The 24,554-nt window shown below is 41.0% G+C and overlaps 1 non-coding gene and 1 pseudogene across 1 annotated transcript; both read left to right on the top strand.

The window, feature by feature from the left end:
* The first annotated feature begins 345 nt into the window (after nt 1-345).
* Nucleotides 346-2,282, top strand: LOC136397974 (protein Red pseudogene; annotated as a pseudogene).
* A 7,614-nt stretch (nt 2,283-9,896) lies between these two features.
* LOC136401528 (small nucleolar RNA SNORA69) lies at nt 9,897-10,025 on the top strand. The gene has a single exon (XR_010750559.1). It is a non-coding gene; the product is annotated as a small nucleolar RNA SNORA69 (small nucleolar RNA).
* Nucleotides 10,026-24,554: the final 14,529 nt, after the last annotated feature.

Genomic DNA, 24,554 nt, shown 5'->3' with positions numbered 1-24,554 from the left:
CTTAACACGGGTCAGGGTGGATGGCGTGAAAGCTGGGGAGCTTCCAGTGTGGGGGGTGGGGCACAGTGGTGTGCTGTAACAACCTACTCTCTGAATTTGGATATGAATGCTGGTTAACCTTCTCATTCCTATTAATGAGTAAGACCAAAATGAAACAATAGGGATGAATGATAAAACTTAAGCCATTGGTCAATATTAGCAACTCTTCTACTAAAACAAAAAGGTATACCAAATTATGTATTTTGGAGTCTACACCATTCTTTTAGTTATAAAACCAAACTTTAACTGTGAAGTTTTCTTCTTCATGGTACCATCCATTTAAAAACAAATGGTAGGGTTCCGAGGTGCATTGTGGGGAAAAGGCTGTCGCTGCTTTGTTGTTGTTGGAGCTCAGTTCTTGCTGACGTTAAAACACTGCGGACAAAATGCCGGAGCATGATAGCGAGCCGTTCTCCAACCCTTTGGCCCCAGATGGCCACGATGTGGATGATTCTCACTCCTTCCACCAATCAAAACTCACCAATGAAGACTTTAGGAGGCTTCTCATGACCCCAAGGGCTGCACCTACCTCTGCACCGCCCTCCACATCACGTCACCATGAGATGCCAAGGGAGTACAATGAGGATGAAGACCTAGCTGCACGAAGGAGAAAAAAGAAAAGTTATTATGCCAAGCTTCGCCAACAAGAAATTGAGAAGGAGAGAGAACTAGCAGAGAAGTACTGGGGCCAAGCCAAGGAACGGCGAGATGGTGTGAATAAAGATTATGAGGAAACGGAGCTGATCAGCACTACAGCTAACTACAGGGCTGTGGGTCCAACTGCTGAGGTGGACAAGTCAGCTGCAGAGAAGAGAAGACAGTTGATCCAAGAGTCCAAGTTCTTGGGTGGTGACATGGAACACACCCATTTGGTGAAAGGCTTGGATTTTGCTCTGCTTCAGAAGGTACCAACTGAGATTGCCAGCGAAGAGAAGGAGGAGGAAGAACTCATGGAAAAGCCCCAAAAGGAAACCAAGAAAGATGAGGATCCTGAAAATAAAATTGAATTTAAGACACGTTTGGGCCGCAACATTTACCGCATGCTCTTCAAAAGCAAGGCATACGAGTGGAATGAGCTGTTCCTGCCGGGCCACATGGCCTATGTGGTAGACCTGGATGATGAGTATGCTGACACAGACATTCCCACCACTCTTATCTGCAGCCAAGCTAATTGCCCCACCATGGAGGCCCAGACCACGCTGACTACAAATGACATTGTCATCAGCAAGCTCACCCAGATCCTTTCCTACCTGAGGCAGGGTACCCGCAACAAGAAGCTGAAGAAGAAGGATAAAGGGAAGCTGGAAGAGAAGAAACCCCCCGAGGCTGACATGAATATATTCGAAGACATTGGGGATTATGTGCCCTCCACAACCAAGAGACCTCAGGACAAGGAGCGGGAGCGATATCGGGAACAGGAGCTTGATCGAGAGAGAGAGATTGAGAGAGAGAGAGAGAGAGAGAGAGAGAGAGAACGTGACAGAGAGCGGCAGTGAGAACGAGATCAAGAGCGGGACCGAGAGAGAGAGGAAGAGAAGAAGAGGCACAGCTACTCTGAGAAGCCAAAAGTGGATGATGAGCCCATAGTTGTTGACAAAGGACCTGGGTCTGCCAAGGAGTTGATCAAATCAATCAATGAAAAGTTTGCTGGTTCTGCTGGCTGGGAAGGCATCAAATCGCTGAAGAAGCCAGAGGATAAGAAGCAGCTGGGAGATTTCTTTGGCATCTCCAACAATTATGCTGAGTGCTACCCAGCCACGATGGATGACATAGCTGTCGACAGTGACGAGGAGGTTGATTGCAGCAAAATGGACCAGGGTAACAAGAAGGGGCCCTTAGGCCGTTGGGACTTTGATACCCAGGAAGAATACAGCGTGTATATGAACAACAAGGAAGCTTTACTCAAGGCTGCATTCCAGTATGGCATCAAAATGTCTGAAGGGCGGAAAACCAGGTGCTTCAAGGAAACCAACGATAAGGCAGAGCTTGATCGCCAATGGAAAAAGATTAGTGCAATCATTGAGAAGAGGAAGAGGAAGAAGATGGAAGCTGATGGGGTTGAAGTGAAAAGACCAAAATACTAATCTCCATTTCCAACTCCAAGGAGTCTTTACAAGGTTATGCTCCCCACTGCTTGCTTTCTACAATCCTTGAAAAGTTGTAAGGTTTTTTATTTTAATGAATGTATATAAAATATTTCTGTATAATCATTTGGTTCCATTAAAATTGGTTAACCTGCAAAATTAATTAATTAAATAAATAAATAAAATAAAAACAAATAGTACATGCTTTAAAGTATTAGACTAATATAGCAGATTCTGTCATCTTTAACATGCACATTAGAGTTTCTCTAAAGCATAAATGAGATCATTTTCTTTTCTACCAATAAATACAATTTTATGAATATATTCTCAAGTGTTTCCAGTCTGATTTCATTACCAGAAGTAGCAACCTACTTCTGTCATCTTCTTAATGATGATTTTCATTAGGAAGATAAGAAAAACCATTGCGTTCAGATGCTCAGCATCTCAGGTGTAACTCCCTGGCAAATGTTTCCATCAATTCCTCCTGTTTTCCCATTCAACATTAATCAACTCCTTCCCTATAAATATGCTACATTTCATTTAGAAATCATGTGTAAAGTTAATCAACTCCTATACCCACTTCCATTTTCGGGAACAATTTTGGAATGCATCAGAAGAACACAAATATTAAAGCCGTAAATGTATTTCTAAGTGAATTTACAGTAACATTTCGTTCATTTAAAGCCCTTCCACACAAAAGAAGCGCAGTGATGGAAAGACCCCAGCACTCTGTAACAGAGTCCTGTGGAAAGGTTTTTCAGGCACACCTGAAGAGGAGAGTAGGAAGACCATCTTCCCTGGGTTTGGGCTATTTCCTGCAGCCCCTCAGCTACACAGAATGGTTCCAGTTTGATCTTTTCCAGTGAACATCCAGACCTTTCCTCCCAGAGAAAACTCAGAGCAGCAGAATCAATTTTCCCACTTAGCAGCAGTTTCTGGCCTCAGCCCACCATCATCAGATCTGTGTCAGTGTTCTAACTGGTCAGGCCTATGTGGTATGGCTATCACAGTGGGCATCAGAATGCCTCCTCCAGGAGTCCCTATGGGAGGAAACAGAGGTTCACAGCAATGGGGTCTGTATCATTTGTTCCACAAATATGCTCCAAATCATTACCCAGTGTCAGGTACAGGCTAAGGGTGCCCCCTGTCCTTGTAGGCTGTAATTCCTTGGAGACTGTTTGCTCCAACATTACTACTGTCGTTTAAATGTCCACGTGAACAATACTTTGATATGCTGGCTTCTCAGTTCCTGAATTTGATTTTCCGGAATAAGACACTGAACGGAGTGCTTGGCTGCAGTTTATTTGAGAGATGATCCCAGGAGAGTCCGTGAGAAGGGTGGGGCATTTGGGATTCACAACAGTCCTTCCAAAACATGTGAGGACCATCACTAGCTACAAATTGTGCTCCAAGTCCAGGTTAAGGTGGCCTGCCATGCCTTAACTCTCACCCTCTGATGTCTTCACCCTCTGTCACCTCCCACTCCCTGAGGCCAGAAACCAGGCTCCCTGCTAACCTGGCGCAGGTCCTGTGAAGTCCCTTCTCGGGGCCTTTGCTCCTGCCATGCCTTCCACCTGAACAAGCCCCTCTCAGATCTTAGTGCAAACGTTACCTTCTCAGTCAGTCTGCCCAGACTGCCTGTTTGTCACTCCAAACCCTCCAACACCATGCCATCTTCTCTGCATTATTTTTATCCACAGCACTTATTTCACTTCATTTTATTGTCTGTCTTCTCGCACTAAAGTGTGAACCCCAAGAGTGGTGGGTGATATTTGTATATTTTACTCACTTCCATACCCCAAAATAATGCCTTGTACACAGCAGGCACTTAGTAAATAAATACTTGTAGGTGAATTAACAACAGCAGAAATAAGAAGTCTGTCACTATAAATAAGCTATCTCAACAGGGAGCACCATCAGCCCACAAGAACAAGTCTGACTCTGTCTGGGTCTAGCCTGTGAAACCCGACCAATGAAAAGTTCAGGAAAGCATTAAAAAAAGACCTTAAGGAGTTTTAATTAGCAATGATGGATATCTTTGAGGACCTTAATGCAAATGTAATACTTGTAGAAATAGGAATTGTGTGATCTAGAAACCTCTGAGTGAGGGTTAGGACATTAATCATTTAAAGGTCAGATATATGTATGCATATACATTGAGTTACATGTAATTCAATATATGTGATAATTCAATATGTGATATAATTGATTGTTTTTCTATTTTATCATGCATCTCTCCTATATACGGGACAGGAGACATACATACTAAAATTGAAAAAAAACTCTGTCCTGCAGCCTTTGAAAGAAGTCTATAGAAAGAAAGTAAACTTAGAAGACCAATAAAATAGGTATGTGAAAGTACTTTGTGAAGTTTAAAAGGAATAAAGTTAGAAAGAATGTAAAATACATTTTTATATCTTTAATATAATGTAAAAGTAGGTCAGGAGGCAGGGTTTACCACGGTGCCCATGAGAGGACAGGCAAACAACACACACAACTGACAGACTGCTGGCTGGGTACAGTAGTGTGGAGGAAGAGAAGACCATTCAGTTCCATAGTTAATTAGGAACAGGAAAATGCTGGTCTCCAAGTCCACTGCAGGCCAATGGTTCTACAATGTTAGCGACAGAGGAATCACCAGTTCCTGCTCTGGACCCAGGTCCCTGTCCACCTCCAGGTGCATTTGCAGGTGTTCCGGGCCCAGGGTCTACACTGAGCAGCCCCACGGGCAGCTCCAGTGGTGTGTTCAGAGAGTTGGGCTTCTGAAAGCACTGCTCCAAGAGATTCTCTCTTGTTTTCCAACTCCATTGTTAGGTGCTTTCTTAATAATGGCCAGAAGGTGGCATGCATAACACGAATTCTAAACTATGTGCCCGCATGAGTTAAGGAGTTACAGTACCACAGGTGTGTCTGTACTTACCAGAGGGGGCAGCATCAAAGTCAAATGAAGGTTTGAGAAAACAGGCAGGAAGAAAAGCTACACGGACACAATCACCATTACCACCTGGCCACGAACACCTGATGGGAGAACAATTCTAAGAAACCTTTCTCAGAATGAAATCCTAGGATTGAAAGCATCAACTTACATATTATGCTGGAGTTCTTTCTTTTTCTTTCATTCTTTCTTTCTTTCTTTCTTTCTTTTTATTTTTAGATTTTTGATTGTTTGCTTGCTTTTTAAATATCTGTAGCATCTTAAATTTTCTCTTTAACCCTTTGAGTAGTATGAACAAACGTTCACATACGTCCTCATGCCTCCTGACCATCCAGAGTACAATCGTACAAAAATTTTTATTTTAAAAATGTGTAAGGCAACATTTAAAAAAAATCAAATGTATGTTCTTGTTTCCATAAATTGGTTATCAAACAAATATGATTTTAAGTTAATAAAACTGGAACTGGAACTAATTTTATTTTTTGGAAAAAACTCACTAATCAAAGGGTTAAATGGTAGCGATAGGAGACTAAGCTCTCAGGGCATTTTATTTCAACAGTTCACACAATACAATCTTTGTGAGGCTTCTCCATGCCTACCAGACAAGCCTCCAAGGTCAAGGATGTGAAGAGGTGGGTGTTTCATCATCAGAGACCCTCCTCCTTCCCAGTGACAGGAGGAGACAAGGCACGAGTGAACACAGGGGCAGTGGCCTGGAGGACTAAGACATAGCAACCTGCCCACCTGCTCCCGTGTCCGGCATCCTGTGAGGGAGGCCAGTTGCTGTCTACCCTGCACAGCAGCCTCGTCTAGTGAGCAGCTGTCACTCATCCCAGTATAAATCTCTGCTGTGACCCCTGAGCCTGTGCTGCGGTTGATTCAAGACAGCTCCTGAATAGTCAACAAGGATGCATGTAAGTCCCCTGTAAGGAGCAGTACAGTTTTGGCTCCTCACAAAATTTATTAAAATTGATACAGACTCTCTGCATTCTTATCACCCTCTGCATCTTCCCTGAGGTGGCGTTTTTTAAAAAAAAAAAATTCTCTCAAAAAGAGCAGAGCATTTCCCTAAAGATTTGAAAGCATAACCTCTCAGTCAAGTTAGCTGAAAATAATGCCAGACAACTGACCCATGGCCTGAACTGCACTGGTCACCCAGAAGAAGGAACGTGAAGAACAGGGACAGCACTCACGATGCTGCTAGTGAGAGAACAGAGATAAAGAACACCTGCACTTGGCTTTGCATGAACAGAAGGCTCAAATTCCCAGCCAAAAAGAAATAAAAAACAGTGTTGACAACCCACTGTCTCAGGAAAGCAAATCCTCATGAAAGACAGCACTATGACTATCTGGGTTCAGGTATGCTGGTCTTTTCATCTCCAAATATGCTCATTGTAAACAGCCAGTGTGTGACGTGCACAGATGACTCAGGGAGTGACTCACACAAGTCCCCAAAGAATGTGGGAGCCCTGCCAGCCACGGTGAGAAGAAACTAGGCAGCCAAACTGGATCGCTAAGACTGAACTGGTTATACATGCCTAGCCTCTCCGACTTGTCAAAGACGCAGATGAAGACAAAGCAAGCACTGTTGTCTATGCACTGCACCGGGACAACAGGCTCCCGGCTAAGAAGAGTACCGAGGGTCTGTGACCCAAAGAAATAGCCCCTGACATTTACAACCCTACTAAACTATGGCATTGAATTGTGAGGTTCTGGCCACTGCTGCCCCCCAGCAGAGAAGTCGCAGTTTCTGTGTGTCCTCTGACACAGTGCCTCTCAAGTTTCCTTGCATGTACAAACCACCTGGGAACCTTCTGCTCCAGGGAGAACAGCCTGAGACTCTGGGCATCTGAGAGGCCCCAGGTCTCCAGTGCTGCTGGCAGGTGCAGCTAGTGGTAGGGTCACAAAGAGAAGCTCTGAGGAGTCACAGCAGAGACTGTGGTCCTGGTAAATCGTTCTCGCTGGTGATCCCCACAGCACCTTCTGCAGACAGCTCCGGCAGCATTTAACCAGAACACAAGTAATTGCACATCTTGTCCTTGTAAAGATGTGTACAAGTATTTATATAATTTCCAGTAAATACTACAATATTTATTTTACTGTTTTAGATATAGTTAAAGTAATCTTTGTCAAAGTAGGAAAGAACTTACTGAAAAGGAGATACCAGAATGAAGGAAAAGACTGAAAGACATATAAGAAATGAGTCAGAATATGAAATTAAAGGCAAATATCTGAGGTTCAAAGATGTGAGATGGCAAAATGAATGGGATCAGGACTAGAAAATCAGCAACAAAACAAAGGCACAGCTGGCAGGGGAGAAAGTCTCCTGAGTCCACATCCTAGGGGCCCCCTGAAGCAAACTGCTCACACTGGGAAGTCCTGGCCCCAGCCTCTTTCTCCACTGGGTTCTGAGAAGCTGATAAGTGTATATTCAGTCCCTGAGGAAAGACAGGGACTAACTGTCACTCTCCAGTCCAGTGTTTGTAAAGAGCACCCATCCAATCGTCACAAGTCCATAGCATAGGGAAATCCTTTCTGAGGTATCATTCCAATTCCTTACAGTAACTCCTCAATTCTCCACAAGGAACATTTCCTCTCAAAACAAAGTTGATACTTGGTACTGTAAAGGACAAGGTTTGGGTGCATCTTATTTTAATCATCCACTAGGAAGAAAGTCATAATATTCATTCTTACAAAGCAGCTTATCTCAAAATTTGGTATGTTTTGAAATCTAGTTAAAGAATAATTTTTATTTGTTCTACACACAATAACCTTTCACCTAATTTAAACAATTCAACGTTTAAGGATAAGCTAGCACCATAATCCCAAAGCACAACTCCCTCGTAATCCAGAGAGAAATATGGAAATGGCACGTTCTCTTCCATCTCAGAGAGTGAGAAAGAGGCCCCAGGATGTGAAGCACAGGTGACAGGACCTGAGGCCTGCTCATGCAGCTTTAAATCACCTTCGGGAAAACAGCAGGTTCATGGGACGTCAGGACGACATGCCGGGCCGGGACTCTCAGTCAACTGGACACATACATTTCTTTATTGTCTCTATCGTCTGTGACACCCCTTCACCCCACCTACAACATCCACAAGCACTAGTTAATAAAGCCAGACAGCAGAGTCAGGACTTTGTCTCTCTCCTTCACTGCCGTGTCTCCAGCACCTAAAACTCACTGAGTGTCCAATGAACAAATACTCTGCTCATAGGTTACTAGATTCACCGCTCTCTACCACGTGGGGAGGGCCCGCCCCTTTGAGAGGCTGGCAGCTGTCCAGCTGTGCCAGAGACTGAGCTGTTGACCTAATTCACAGCCATATGGCTGCACTCAGGCCATGTGCATGTGCTCAACACAGGGCTGCTTGGCTCTGCTGACCACTGGGTTTAGCTATCATTTGTCCAACTTCAAGAGAAGAAATATATTATTTTTTGGATAGGCTCAAATACCAATATTTTTATCATTAAACCTTTTAATTTTAAGTGCACTCATTAGCATCAGTAAGGTTGTATGTTTCTTTCTACTGTCCAACAAGCAGAAGCACAGGCACCACGGAAGGGGCCAGTGAGGAAGGAGGGCCCGGCCACCTCACCATTTACCTGTCCAGGAGATCTTCTCAGCAGCAACAGTGTCCCCAGCGGCCACCCAATATGAGCTCTGACTTTTCACTCCTTTCCTCTCCTAGTATCTGTGGTCCAATTAAATGTCCCAGCCTGAGAAGGCAGGTATGCGAGGGCCTGTGTTTGGCAGAAAGGGACGCTGAGCTCCCCTAAAATGCCAACACTTCTTGCTTCCCTTTATCCTCACAGAGCCAAGAGTCATCTGCATGTTTCAAAGGGCCAGAGCCCTCCACATGCACCCGGTGAGACCACTTCCCCTGTCCTTGCTGCGCTGCCCAAGCACCTAACACTGGAGACCAAGGAGACCCACGTTCAGCTTCTCGAGGCCTTTCACAGTACCTCAAAGGTGGGGTTGTAGAAGCTTGAGGACATCTGCCATAATATCCAGTATGCCTGGAGGTTAACGACCAGTGCCACAGGGCACTCTAGAGAACGACCCCACTAAGTGACCATACTAATTCATTGAGGCCACTGCTGATCTCAAGGGTTGTTCATACACTTAAAGAGAGAATACAGTCACTTTAGAACAGGGTTTCACAAGTGTTTATAATACCATCCAGCAATCACACTCTTTAGTGTTTACCTAAAGGAGCTGAAAACTCATGTTTACATAAAATCCAGCACATAGATTTGTATAGCAGCTTTATTCATGATTGCCAAACTTGGAAGCAACAAAAGATATCCTTCAGTAGGTAAGTGGACAGAAAGCTGTGGCCCATCCAGACAATGGGACATTAGTTGGCATTAAAAAGAAATGTGCTATCAAGCCATGAAAAGACAAAACAGAATCATAAATGCACATCGCTAAGTGAAAGAAGACAGTTTAAAAAGTCTACATACTGCGTGATTCCTACTCTACGGCATTCAGGACTTAGGGGCTCAGGGGTGGGGGAGCACGGAGGACTCTTAGGGTAGTGAAAACATTCTGTGTGACACTATAACAATGGATCCATGTCATTATTCATTTGACCAAACTTGCAGGATGGACAACACCAGGACTGACCTCCAATATAATGCAAATTCTAATGAACTGTGGACTCTGGGTAATAATGATGTGTCAGTATAGGTTTATTGATTGTCACAAATGTACCATCTGGTAGGGGATGTTGATAATGACAGAGGCTGTGGGCAGTGGCAGGGGTGTATGGGAAATCACTGTACCTACAGCTCAATTTTGCTGTGAACCTTAACCTGCTCTAAAAAAAAAATAATAAAAAGCAGGTTGCAATTACAGTGCTTCATTGTGTGGAAGTACTGCCATTTATCCTGCTGAAAGAAAACCGTGTTCATTTTTTATTTTGCCTTAATGCAGGTAAAATCATGACAGACTAACATGGACAATTAGGGAAAAAAAGAAAAAGAAAAAAATAATCAAGTATAAATAAATAAATAATGAAAGAAAAATCATATTCTTCAAGAAAAGGAGAAGGAAGATGCCTCCTGTTAGGGAATTATTGGCACTTTATTTTCCCTCCCACTGAGAACACAAAGGCAGCAGGGCCACATGCCACAATCAACAGACCACAATCAGGAATGAACAATTGCCACTGCTGAGGTGAAGAAATGGGCGTGTGCCAAGCAGGGTGCTGGACTCCTGTCCTTCCTTCCCCTGCTGGCTCAGAACACCTTGCCAGGTGCTTATAGGGAGGGTGCAGTCACACCCTTCCCACATCTTAAAGCCTAGAAATACATTTTCCTGAAAAACCTTAATAAGCAATAAAATTACTCTACAGTCAAGCGAATTGGAGGTGGTATGGAATTCATTTTAAATTGGACATAAGATGACTATTTTCAGAGCCTATGAAATGGTTCTGTATTTCAACCAACACTCAAAGAATTTAACACCAGCAAGGTTGAAACATTTTTAAGACACTGACAAAATACCTGAGTTGCCTACTGGAGCAGAAGGAGGAAACAAAGCAAATAAAACAAAAAAACAAACAAAAAAAACCCCAGAAGACAAAAACAAACAGTAACAAAACCCGTCACCTCATTCCCTTTTAGACAGGAAGTGTCTCCTCCCACCCCCCAGATTCTGGTAGGAGTCCATCCTGGTCGTATTCCCTGCAGATGCAATAATGTATATGGCGTCCCCACAGTGAAGGTTGAGTGGATCATCAGTTTGCTTTCTATGTCAAATCACCGGTGCCTTCCACGTTCTTCTCTTGAAACTCAGAGCAGAGCAAGTCCCTCAGCCTGCATCCTCTCAGACAGGACTCTGCCAACCTAGGCCAACCACCCTAGGAGATTTATAACTTGCTGGTCACTTACTGTAAAGGGAGACTTGTGGTGCTGTTTATTGTGAAGGGACCCTTAAATTAGCATAAAATTGCCTTAGGTTTCAAACTCCAGATGAGACTTATTGAGACAGAGCAGGAACCTGCTGAGTCCTGCGGCTTGCTAACTTGTGACATTAACTGAGCACTCATTATCAAAGCACCGTTCAGAGCACTCCACTTGGATTAACCCAGTTAGTCCTTAAAACACCCTATGAGGTGGGACCTGAGGAGATGAGGGAACAGAGAGGACAAGCAACATGCCCAACATCACACAGTGAGTGAGATACAGAATTGGAACCAAGTTGGGCTATTCCTAGAGCCTGTGCTTTCCACTACTTTGCTGGTGGGCTTTTAATTTTTAAGAGCTATCTCTTACTGTAACCCATATTAAAACCTACATTCTACGATATAACCCAGTACATACCGTATATATATTTTTTCTATTGTTGTTTATTGTTTAAAACTGCAGGTCATTCCCTACCAAACTGACGTCAGGATCCACTGAGTCATGACCAGAAGTTTGAAAAACAGGCCAGACATTTCCTCTTTCTCCCAGAGAAATCTTGTGAGGATGAAAGAGGGTGCCAAATGCTTAGCACAGTGCCTGGCACATGCTGTGTGCTCAATACAGTGGAAGGTGTATTGTTGGTCTTGTAACCCAGCAGTAATTATGGGAGGCAGGGACACTAAGGGGGAAATCCTAACTGGGTCATAGTCAGATTCCTTGCAAATTAGCAGTGAGACAGGGAATTTCCCCAGTATTTTTAACTCGTACTTTCATGGAAATACACATTCAGGAAGAGAGCTGGCTGGGGGTGAGTCTGGTTTTCTCCTCTCCATTGGAAAGCAGTTGCTATGGCTCTGCTTGGAAAGCACAACTTTTTTACCTATGTTTACATCTACTACTGTTCTGGACACCATCAGTTATTCAAATTTGGTCTTCATGAAGAAGTCAAACTGGGAAATACCTCATTTCCTATTGATGCTTTATAAACAACCACTAACTTACTGGCTTAAGACTAACACAACGCTACTGACACAAATGTATTTGTCTTCTAGAGGTCAGGAGTCTGAACCAGCTCTCACTGGGCTGCATTCTTCACCTTTGCCAGCTTCTTTCTTGAGGCCACTGTATTCCTTGGGAGGTGGCCTCTCCCTCCTTCTTCAAAGCCTGCAACAACTGACTGAAACCTTCTCACATCAAATCAGTATCTTCCCTTCCTATCTAAATCTGCTGACTTACTCTTCCATCTTTTAAGAAGCCTTGTGATAATACTGGGTCCACCTGGATAACCCAGGATAATCTCCTTGTTCTAAAATCTTTGATTTCATCACATCTGCAAAGTCCCCTTTGCCATAAAAGGTAACATTCAGAGGTCCCGAGGATTAGGATGTGGACCTTTGGCGGGGAAAGGGGCATTGACTCAGCTGCCCCAGGGGACAAACCACACAACTGTATGTAGCTAGAACAACATGACATTATTGAACACTTGCTGAACAGCAGGCTTTGTGCTCAGTGTTCTGCTTCCATCAACTCATCCCCTTGTTGAGAAACTGAGGCTCTGGAAGATAATGCAAACTACCCACAGAATCACACACATAGTACACACACAGTCTGCCTGACTTCAAGGTCATGCTCTCAAACACTTCGTTACATACCTTTGCACCCAGTGAGTGAATTCAGTGGTTTGCAACTTCTCCCCATCACAGACTCATCTTACCCTCTTCCCCCAGGGACTTTATTTTAAAAGATTTTGTATGTGAATTTTTTTTTCATTAATGAAAGACAAATTTCTAATTGTAATACCTGAGAGCTTTGAGCTTATCTCTTTGCCTCTTTTGGGATTTATAGTTATAACCAAAATTATGCAACTTAACATTTTATTTTATGTGTTTTGACATCATCTTGTAATACTGGAAACAGGAGCTCCAATAACCCTGTTCATAGGTGCCTGGATGGTCAGAGGAGAAGGGAATCAATGAGTGAGGCAGTTAGAAGAAATGGGTCTGACCTCAGTCTCAAAGAAACAGATTTTGAACAGATCAGAGAATGAATAATGTGAATGACACCTAGGAGGTAGAAACAGGTTCGTGTGGAGTGAGATATTTCTGGAAGCCTGCCAGTGATAGCTGGAAGAAGATTACAAGAAACAGAGAACACATCAAGGCTTTGAAACCCAGGTAAACAGGTTAAATTTAACCAGGCAAGAAAATGCAAAAGTTAGAAAGGTTGTGAGCAGATGTTCTTGGACTTGGGGAGGCTCCCAGCTAGAACAGGAAATGAGGAGTGAGAGACTGGCCTTGTAGATCACTTTCAGGGAGGAAAACTGGGCAGCTGGGTGGCAAGGAAGGCTGTGGAGACTAACTACTGTATGCCCTATTGATTTTTCTTATTTTTATACATGCACATATATGAGCTAATGTAAAAGATAGATACATGCATGTAATATAAATTATGTGTATTATATAGATACAATCATGTAATATAATATCTATGCCTGTGACATATAGATACATGTGTATAATATATAAACATGTAATATATCATCCACACATGTAATATATAACATATATCTATAATATATAGATGTGTGTATGTAAAATATAGATATGTATAGAATAGATCATACATGCATATGATACATAATACATGTGTACAATATATAATACATACATGTCATATGCCTGTTTTATATACTACATAATACCATTCCATAACACTGGGGAATAATTTTTTTTTCATTTTCTATTGTATGAGGTTTTAGAACTTTTTCTATATATTTCTGCATCGCTGATTCCAACTCTGAAATCTGTTTTTTGGTGCATGCTCTAGTTTTTATGCAATTTTAATTTCTTTTTGTTACAGTTAATGGAATGCATTATTTTTAAAATTGGAGTCAAAGGGCAACGACTCTTGGATTGAACATAACCACAAGGCAAATAATGTTTTACAAACATCACTTTTACATAATTGTAGTTGTTTTTAAATGTAAAAAATTATTATCTGTCTGGATATGTTCCTAATCTTAATTGTCATGATGGCTTCACAAAGTACATAAGTGTCCAAATTTATTCAATTATATGCTTTAAACATGTGCAATTTATTATGTTAATTATACCTCAATAAAGCTATTAGAAAAAGTGAAAAAAAAAAATTATTATCTGATGAAAACACCCTCTTATTTTGTTTTAAGATTGAATCATGGCTTCTTCTAGTAGGCATAAATGTAAGAATAGTCCTGACACCTTCTGTTATATATGTGGCTGTTACACACTTCAATATCAAAGGCGCAATATTTCATCATTTGTGACACATGCATATATTACCTATTTTCAAGTTCCCTTTGGTGATCAAGACAAGAATTGGGCTCCTCATAGTGTGTGTCATAATTGTGAGGAAATGCTTCATGACTGGACAAGAGGAAAATGCAAAGGAACACCATTTGGTATTCCCATGGTTTGGTGTTGTTGGGCGGATAAAATGTATTATGCTCACTTTGTTAAAGATGCCATCGCCCAGGTGATATTAATGTGTGTTGGGGGCAGGCAGGATCATTGTAGCCTGGGGCTTGGTTTTGGGATTAAGCCTCTTCCACCCGTTTTGATGTGGGGTGGTATAATCCAATCATGCCTCAGAGAAGTGACTTTGTATTAGAGACTTCCCTATTTTGTATATTGGATTAAGGGTTTGGATTTCTACACTATAAAATGGGGACGGAGCGGGAGCTTGCTCTCTTGGTTCCTGAGATTATCATTAGAGGAGAGAGCAGAGCAGAGAGCCGAAAGAGGCCATGTGGCCAGGAGAAGCAGCCAAGATGGTGGAGTGCTGAGTGAAAGGCCAGTTTGTGCAGTTTGATGCTGGTGAAGGAAGATGGGGAACTGAGGAGAATAAGGCTGATGAGCTAGAAACCTTTGATTCTAGGAAACTCGGATAAGTCAGTGGCTTTGTGAGCACTGAATGTGAGTGGGTTTTGGAGCCCAGTGTATGTTTTTTACTTGCCCGCCGGGTGCAAGCTAGAATTAAAGACGATGGCCCACCAGTTTGTGGCTCCGTTGTTTCTTTACCGACTGTCCGAATCCAATGCAAACCTGCATGGGCCAGGCTGCTGTGATGGTAACCCTGGCCGTGGCTCCTGGCTTTACAGGCGTGAACCTAAGGACCACAGCAATGACTGTTATTTCTGTCTGGTCCATACAAAGGGCATTGGCAAGAAAAAACAGCATATGATTGCATATCCTAATATTCCTTCAGCAATACGACCTATCCCACACTCTGAGACACTCCCGGTTCCAGTTTTCAATGGTTTTATTTCTTCTAAGGACAAAGAAAGTGAACATGGTGATCAAGTGTATTTTGATAAGATGCATGAGGAAATGGTTGTAGAATCTGAAGGGTCTTCTTCTGATGCCAAGCAGTCATTAACCCCTCAGCAGTTTAGCCAACCCGAATTGAATGACTTAGTAAGAGATTTGGGCCTATCAAAGAAAGCAGCTGAGTTATTAGCCTCCAGGCTTCAAGAAAAGAATGTACTTCACCAGTCAGTTAAGTATCCCATTTCAGGAAGCATGAACAAATTTTTGTGGACTTTTTTTCCAAAGACAAATACTTTGTTTACTATCACCATATCAATAGTCTTCTCAGCCAGCTAGGTGTTACCACATACAGTCCAACAGAATGGCAGCTACTTTTTGACAGCTCTAAATGATATAGACTACTGCTGGAGCATCAGATGAGATTGTCCTCAACAAGTACACAAATGCAAGAGCTAAAAATGCAAATTTTTGCCTGAATAGAATTTAAATAAGTTTTGTGCAAATTTTATGATTAAAATAAGTATTTTAATATGTTCTATTTTGAAATTGTAGACAAATCCTGATGCAATCATATCTTTTAATGTATTAGTGTATTTACTGCATTATATAAATTATTATATTTTCACAAAGATGATGCCCAAGAAGACATTCTACTCCATTATGTTAAACTGAATATTGAAAATTTTACAATAAGATTAAAACCTAAAATCTTGAATTGCAAAAAAAAACTGTAGCTTACAGAGAAAAACTAATGTCAGATTTGAGATCAGCACACTCAAATTAGGTAAGAAAAAGTGTTTTTGTGAATGCAACAAAAATTTTGTTCCCCAGTGTAATATATCTAATCTACCTGTAATATATAGATATACCTACATATATGTAACATACAGGTGAATGCATGTAATATTTTTATATGCCTGTAATATATATATATATATATATATATATATATATATATATATGCATGTGATATATATACCTGTAATATAGAGGAGCATTAATGTAACACAGATACATATAATACATATTATACACATGTAGTGCATAGATACAGCCATGTATAAAAGACTACCTTTGCTGACCCCAAGTCCCACACAGTAAACAGGCATCTAGTCTGCTCAAGTAGGAGCTAGGATAACTCCTCCATTCTACCCCCAACCCCCAAGTAGAGCTACTTCAGCAATTTTCTCCTTGTCTTAAACGTTGCTCCTTTGGTCTCTATCTACCTACTTCATGCTAAGTATCAAAGGCTTGGTGCCCAAGCATTTCCCATTCCTATTTTACATCTGCCCAATGAGGATGATAACCTATTACAGGACTGACTCAGAAGTCTCCCAGGACGTTGTCATTCACCCTCTGGGTCTGTGATCATCTGTAGACTCACAAGGCCCATGCTACCCAGCCCAGCCCAGGTCCTGGTTCAAATAACCATGCCAGCTGGCCTCATCCCAACCCCAGTCTCCACATCATCACAAGGGGTGGAACTGGGGATGCAGGGTAGCAGTGTTTATCTTTTCAAATTAGCACACAATTCCAAGGGAATTTTTATTTCATAGGTACACAGGTATTCTATTGTTATCCAGTTGTTTTGTTTTTAAAAGCTAATGAAATAACCCCACCAATGCTTTTGTGGGCAGATGTTGAACTCTGCAATTTCTGAATACTAATGTAGGCACTCCCTGTGGTATGGGGAAGCTCAACAGTCAAAGCAAGCACCCCAAAACCAAGGCTGCCAACCTGTGGCATTAGTGCTATGGACAGAGACTTAGGCAAATGGAGGCCTTATTATTCTTTTACTGTTGTGAGGTTTAGGGAAAGTTTCATTAGAAAATGACTCCTTAATCAGGTTGTGACTTAACTGCCTTCAAAGCCATAGTGTTAAGCTCTTGTTAAGACTTCAGATGTTATACATGAAATTATATAAACTAGTACAGGCTAAAGCAGGCATAGGAGAAATAATAAACCAAAACTCACTGTGCAGTCAGAACATAAAAGCCATTGGGTTACTCTTTGCACATTGTGCCAATTTTCTTGTGTAAGATCGCATGTGAATGAAACTATTACATCCAATTACCTGATCTGCCTGTCTTGTGTTAGTCAGGGCAGAAATATTCCTTGAGCTCCCCACAGAAGAGTAATTTTAGAAACTATGTCAAGAGGTAAACATCCAAGGATGGAATGATTACTGTCTCTAAAACCCGGTCTCTCCTCTCTTGGAACTCCTGGAAGGCAGGAAATATGCTGTCTTTTTCTGTATGTGCCTAGCAGTGTTCACCCTCAAGTGACTCGAAACCAAAATAAAGAAAACCTTAGAACCATGATTCAGAACTGAAATTAATGTGTCACATCATGAAGCACTTACAGGTGTGTCATCTTATTCCCACCTTAACTCTCACAAATGAGAAAAGCGAGTTCCAGCAAGGATAGACACTGTGGGTACTAACATAGAGACTGCAACCAAGCACGACCCTGTTAACATGTTTTTATATATGAGTGATTCAGGCCAAGAAAATGTGGAGATTTCTACAATCTCTTCCCATCTAACCACAAATAACACATACTGCAAACTCATAGTACAGCACCAACCCTTAAAACATGCACCCCCAGGGGTAGTAGGATGCATGCTTCACCTCGGCACACAGCTCACCAGCAGTCCCAAAAGAGACCTTCCCATCCTGGGATTCTGCACCCCTCTCTAAAATGTGCCAGAAGTCCCCAGGGGCAGCTTTCCTCCCATCTGTCATACCTACAGTGGTCCTCCCTGTGATGTGCACCTTCACTTCACCTCTTCCTGTGGCGTTTCCCAACCACCTTCACTCTAAAGATAACTGACTCCATTCCTCAGTCGCTGCCTCTCTGGTCACCTCCATTCTGCAGCGTGAATGAACATCACAGAATCTCTTCAGTGTTTCTATTTAATACTTGTGTAGTATACATACGTAGATGCTGCTATGTCTCCAGCGTACAGTTCTCAATGACTGTGTGTTTCAAGCCTTTAACTTGGTTTGTGTACTACTCAAGTTCATCACCTCTTCTCAAAGCAGATATGAAGAAAGCCACAAATGTGTGCTATTTGGCTGAACTTTTATATGCACAGGACCCATTTTTCACTGTAACTCTAGGAGATCATATCACAGACTTCATGAACAAGGCCTCTGGGGCAATGGAGCTGAGCTCAATCTACTGGTTTACTCCCAGCCCTAGAACCTCTACTTGGGAGTACTTGAGGCTGGTACTCTGCCCTTAGGCTCAGCTTCCCCATTGTTAACACAGGAATTGTTGTGGACAACCCTTTCCACTATTCCGCCAATCCAGATATTTCATCTTAGGAGGAGAGTCCTCTCATTGGAATAATACAGCCAGCCCCCACTGCACATCAGTCCCCCCTCTGTGTCTGCCCACATGCCATCCTAGGGGAAGAGGAGCATTTTACCAGACTTGTGAGTTTGGAGACACACTGGCTGATGATCCCTTTCTCTTTGGACTCTTCCTGCCTCAGAGAGAATACATTCTGCTCCTCCACATAGCACCTCCATGGGGCAGGCTGGGTTTGTTCTTCCTGTGATTATATGGGTACAGGATTAGTAGGCCCACTTACCAATACATCTAAATCTTGTTCTCCAAATTTTAGGATAAAGTTCACATTTTGGTCTCCATCTCCACTGCTTTTTTGCTTGCTTCTCAGTTGGTTCTGAACTTTGGGTAAAGAATATCATTTATTACTCCCATCATATCTCAATAGGAATAACAATTGCAACACGAGGTTGTCTTAATAATATTGTATTTGGTAAAATGTAAATGGTTTCATCTGTACAGAGTATTTCACTTTTATAGTCATGTTTTAAGGAGATTCATTTAATCATTTAGTCAGATGACAGTTTTGACTAAATCTATGAAGAGTAATAAACCTAAGTTAGTAACTATTATGCTTGAAATAAAATCTTTTCTATCCAATGTTTTCAGTTGAACATGGTTTATTTTAAAATAGTTAATAAAATTTTAATTTTCTAAAGAGGTGACAGAAAATACCACTGCACTGAATAAAGTCTAGAGTTTAGAAAATTATTAAAGTAACAGCTACAAAGATTTTTTTTTAACTGGTACTTTTTTCATAACTTTACCTCTATGAACTATAATAATTTTTAAACATGACTTGAACTTTGTAAAAACTAAAACTTGAAATGAACATGCCAAATAATTCCACATGCTTTTAACCCAAGAACTACAGTCTTTGTTTGGCTATTACAACATCCTTCTGTGGCCTACAGGAACCATGGGTAGATTATCACTGTGTTCATTGTCCTGTGTACTGGTAAACAAAATAGATATGGCCTTTGTCTTCATGAAGACCACATTTGAAACTAAAGCATGGCTATATAGTTTTTGGTTTGCAAATTACTTTTCAATATTTCATAAGCCAGCCTTGACAATCACCTTACAAAGTTGATAATTATCACTTAAACTAAAATTGGCAAGACCCCAAATACTTTATTTTGAGAAGGGAAATTAATATTTATTGTGTATAGCCTTATACACATTATCCTGTGTAATTCTTATAATAGCCCTAAGAAAGGTATTCTTTCACTATTTAATAGATGAAGAAAGTAAGGTTCATTGAAATTACATAATACCAATGAGGTTTTGTCCATTGGTTACTGAAGGAGACTTTTAACTCATGTGATCTGATTCCAAAGCTTCATATTTTTCTGCTAGAATGGTTAGATTAATATCAATATAGCCCAAGTCAAAATTGTTATTATAAGGAAAAATATTTTAAAGGATTAAAAACGATGTCTATAAAGACTTCAGTAAACTATTACTAAAGAGACACATCAATACTTTTGATTGCTAGACTGAATTTCTTTAAAAGATATCCTTGCTCACTTATAAAATAACTCTTCATCTAATAGTGTTGAGCTATGACACATAATTCACACTCCATCTCTCAAAAGTCTCACTTCATGAGAGCAGTTAAACATATTCAGGATGCAGCAATAGAATTTCTTTGGTTCAAACCTTGGCTCTGCCACATAATAGCTGTGGGACCTTACAAAAGTAATTAACATCTCTGTGCCTCGGTTTCTGTATCTGAAAAATGATAATCATAGTAGCATCTAGTGCATAATGTTCTGATATTAAATGACCAAGATGCAGATATGAGGGCTCCTGACTGGGCCATAACTGCTCTATGAACCTGTCAATGTCTTCTAGCCAAAGGTTACCAGGGCCAAATCTGCCCTTCTATAAAGCTGGTTTCCTGACTCACAGCAAGGAGGAGAAAGGTACACCCTGGGGAAGCATGGGATGTGTCAGTTATTAGAAAACTTACTACAGGATTAGGTCTTGACTTAAATAATTTGAGGAGCATTCCAGAAAACAGGAATCTTCCCTGCATTGGAGGCTGTCTGGAAGCAGGAGTAATTCTCTGATTAGATATATTGATAATTCTTTTTATTATTATTATTTATTTTAGGGGGGGGGATAGAGAAACCTCAGACTGTTCTGTGTGTGCCCTGACTGGGGATCAAACCAGCAACCTCGATTTGTCAGGATGGTGCTCTAACCAAATGAGCTACGTGGCCAAGGCGGGTACCTTAATTCTTATCTAGGCAGTGAGAGTGAAATCAAGCTAAAGCTGCAATTGGTAAAAAAGCAGCCAGCCATTCATTGTAAGCCAAGAAAGGAGGATGTTTGCTCAAATTTTAGTTTGGACTGGACTATTTTTTAATTTTTTAAAATTTATTTTAGAGAGAGAGAGAAAAAAACATCAGTTTGTTATTCCACTTATTTATGCATTCATTGGTTGACTCCTATATTTATCCTGACTGGGGATTGAACCCACAACTTTGGCGTATCAGGCCAACACTAACCAACTGTGCTACTCAGCCAGGGCTGAGCTATTTCCTATTTGTCTGTTCAGACGTGGTGGTCTTATTGTTTTTCTTTCTCCATTTCAGTCACAAAGTGGTCTTATCTGAGGTTGGTGCTCTCTGAACATGTTTATATTCAACAAGACTTCACAGATTTACTGTGCATGCCAGTCCAGCTCCCAGCTAAAAGGGGCTGGGTTCCTCTTTCTTAAACTTGATGAGAGTGTTTTGCTCAAAGGGCAGAGCTAGCCAGGAAAATAACAGCTATTAATGTTATTATTTACATGTACTGTATTGACAGTTTTATGAGTTTATAAGGTCCTTTTACAGCCATCATTGTATATCTTGAGCCACTCTGAACAATCCTAAGAGGTAAGGAAGCCACACTGCACATGTCCAGAGGCCCCATTTATAATATACTCCATGTGAACAGTGTCCCCTGAAATTGTTCAACAAAGCTGTCATTGCAGGGCAGACCTTGCCATTCCTTTTTACAATTATGAAAATTAAATTGAACACGCTTCTTGAGTATTCCTTGTTTCCCAACAATCTTCAGGTGCTCTCTGACAACCTGTTCAGCTGCTGACATTGGAGACCTGATTCAGTCATAGTTTCCTCACCCGTCTGCCCTCTTATGACCTGGACTGCATGAGCTCCTCTGCCTTCTTTCACATCTTTGTGCCTGTTCAAAACAGGATGCTACAAAGGGTATTGAACTTATAACCTTTTTCACATTGCCACTTTCTAAAGCAAAATTTAAAAAGTGTGTGTCTGTGTATTGCCTTTAAAAGTTAATACTTTAATATATTTTGCTCAACATATTCTGCTAAATTCAGGAACTGAAAGTTTTAAATGCAGATGAGCTACTAGTAACAAAGCTTTTGAAAACCTTCCAAGAGAAATGTCAAAGGAAAATGGAATTTCCCATGAAATATTCATTAATAAATTTTGTCCATCACTATCTTTTGTAGCTGGGAAATTCCCTCTTTCTGCTAAATCTCTCTCCCAAGACAAAGTGAAACTGAAAATGGAATACCCCACTGATAATGGCAAACAGTTCCCAGAAAAACTGGATTTGATTCAATCAGTTCTGAAATTGTGTCTGTTATTTACAATTTACCTTGCCCCTCTTTCGTTAAATTAGCATGCATGCTTCTCTCCTCTGATATCGGAAAGTGCCCTGGATTTCCCTATCAGGGCTCACTCTACTGTAATTGTATGTTCACATTTCTCTATCCCTTACAACACTAAAAGCAGGGACCACATGTATTTTGTTAGCCTTGTATTTCCAGCACCTAGTGTTCGAGCACATAAAATATTTGTTAAATTTATTTGTTGCCTTAGGGGAGTGGACTGGAGATATGGAGAATCAGTAAGGCTTACTTTTCATTTTCATGTGTTTTTATAATTTTTGAACGTTTTACCATGCCAATATGGTACATGTATTTCTTTTTCATTAAAAATCATGGCCCTGGCTGATTTGCTCAGTGGTATAGCATCTGCCCAGCATGTGGATTTTCTCGTTCGATTCCCAGTCAGAGCACACAGGAGAAGCACCCATCTGCTTCTCTATCCCTCCCCCTCTCACTTCTCCCTCTCTCTATCTTCTCCTCCCCTCCTGTGGCCATGGCTCGATTAGAGTGAGCTGGCCCCAGACACTGAGGATGGCTCCATGGCCTCCACCTCCAGACACTAAAAAATGGCTCCCGTTGCAATGGAGCAAGAGCCCCAGATGAGCAGAGCATCACCTCCTATTCAGCTGGCCAGGTGGATCCCGGTCGGGGCACATGCGGGAGTCTGTCTCTGCCTCCTCTCCTCTTACTAAATAAGAAAAAAATCATATTTATATAAAAAGAAGAAAAAAAGAAAATGTTTCTTATACGTTGATAAGCAAATAAATATTTGGTAATGAAATAGTAGGCACCCAATACTTCCCAGTTTCATTTTTTAAGCATGAGATCAAAGTAGGTGACTTTAAGGCAATGGTTCTCAAAGTGTGTGCCAGGGTGCACTGGTGTGCCCTAGAAGATTTCCAGGTGTGCCCTATGGTATTCCAGAGGAATATGTGCCTGTTGGGGACCAAAACACCACCAGGGTTTTTGGAGTTTAGATTTTGGGGGGACAGAGGTATGGGGAACTGGCTGTAAGCTGACCAACCCACCTCACTTGCCTGATTAGGTTGCAAAAGGCTGTTAAACTGTGGTGCTGGATTGTTTACACTACCCCCCATGTTCCCTGGAAAGACTGGAGGCAAGTTTCTTCTATCCTTTGTTTGGTGTAAAGTTAAGATGATATGTATGGTGGAGGTTTTCTGCACTCAACACAATTAAGAGTAAAAAAAGAGGAATTCTTTAATGTATTAATGAGGAAATGAGAGTTTGCCTTTCAAATATATGCCCAAACATTGAAGAAATCAATAGGACACATCAGGCTCATGTTTCTCATAAACACAAGAATGAAAAAACAACACATTTGTGCCAGGACCTGCCAAATTTACTAAATCTTACTAAGAATGTATTTATATATAGAAAAAGATAACTTTTTGTCATTTTTTTATTTTTTAACCCCTTTTTTATGAATTCTAAAAAGCATAACTCAAAAAATGTAACAAAAATGTTTTCTAATTTCAGAATAAACTTAATTTTGTCATATTTATTTGTTTAATTACCATAAAAGCATGCTTAAACTTTATATTTTTTCTTTAATATTTGACTTATTATAACATATTTCTCAGAAATTTGTATATAGTGCGTCTACAATTATTTGTAGGATTTTAAATGCACCCCGACTTCAAAAAGTTTGAGAACTACTGCTTTAAGGCACTGTTTTCTCCACCTTTTTCTACATAATAAACCGTATGTATAATTTGAGGACTAAAGTGTAACTTCATTTGAATGTAATTTTTCTTTTCTTATAAAAAAAATGATAGTCCCAGCAGGTCTTTCTTAGATCCAGAACATTGCAGTTATATGGAGTAAAACAGCAAGGGAGAGGATTCCTTGGGCCTTTTGCTTTGCATTCTAGTCAGCTCACCAGAGCTTTGAAAATATACTACACTTTTCCTTCTGTTGCCACTACCATGTGTATATAGCTCTACCTGGGCACCCACATCATGGAACAGGAGGCCTAGGGATTGAGGCATGATGTATGTAGCTAACTCCAAATCTCCCAGCTTAATGCAATCAAATGGCACCAAAATTCCTACGCCATTCACTCTAATCTGCACATTTAGCAACTAAGTCTCCCTGTATTGAATACATACAAAAACTTTAGTTGCTGATCATCATACTCTGAATGACCACAATAAATCCTTCAGCTTTTTGAAAGGACTTCTGTTTCTGAGCCACATAGTGCAGATCATGCTGATGTGAAAAGATCTGAGTCAGACTTTATATACCAATTTCATGTT

This window comes from Saccopteryx leptura, chromosome 3 (genome assembly GCF_036850995.1).
Source record: "Saccopteryx leptura isolate mSacLep1 chromosome 3, mSacLep1_pri_phased_curated, whole genome shotgun sequence".
NCBI lineage: Eukaryota > Metazoa > Chordata > Mammalia > Chiroptera > Emballonuridae > Saccopteryx > Saccopteryx leptura.
This window is presented reverse-complemented; position numbering and strand designations above follow the sequence as displayed.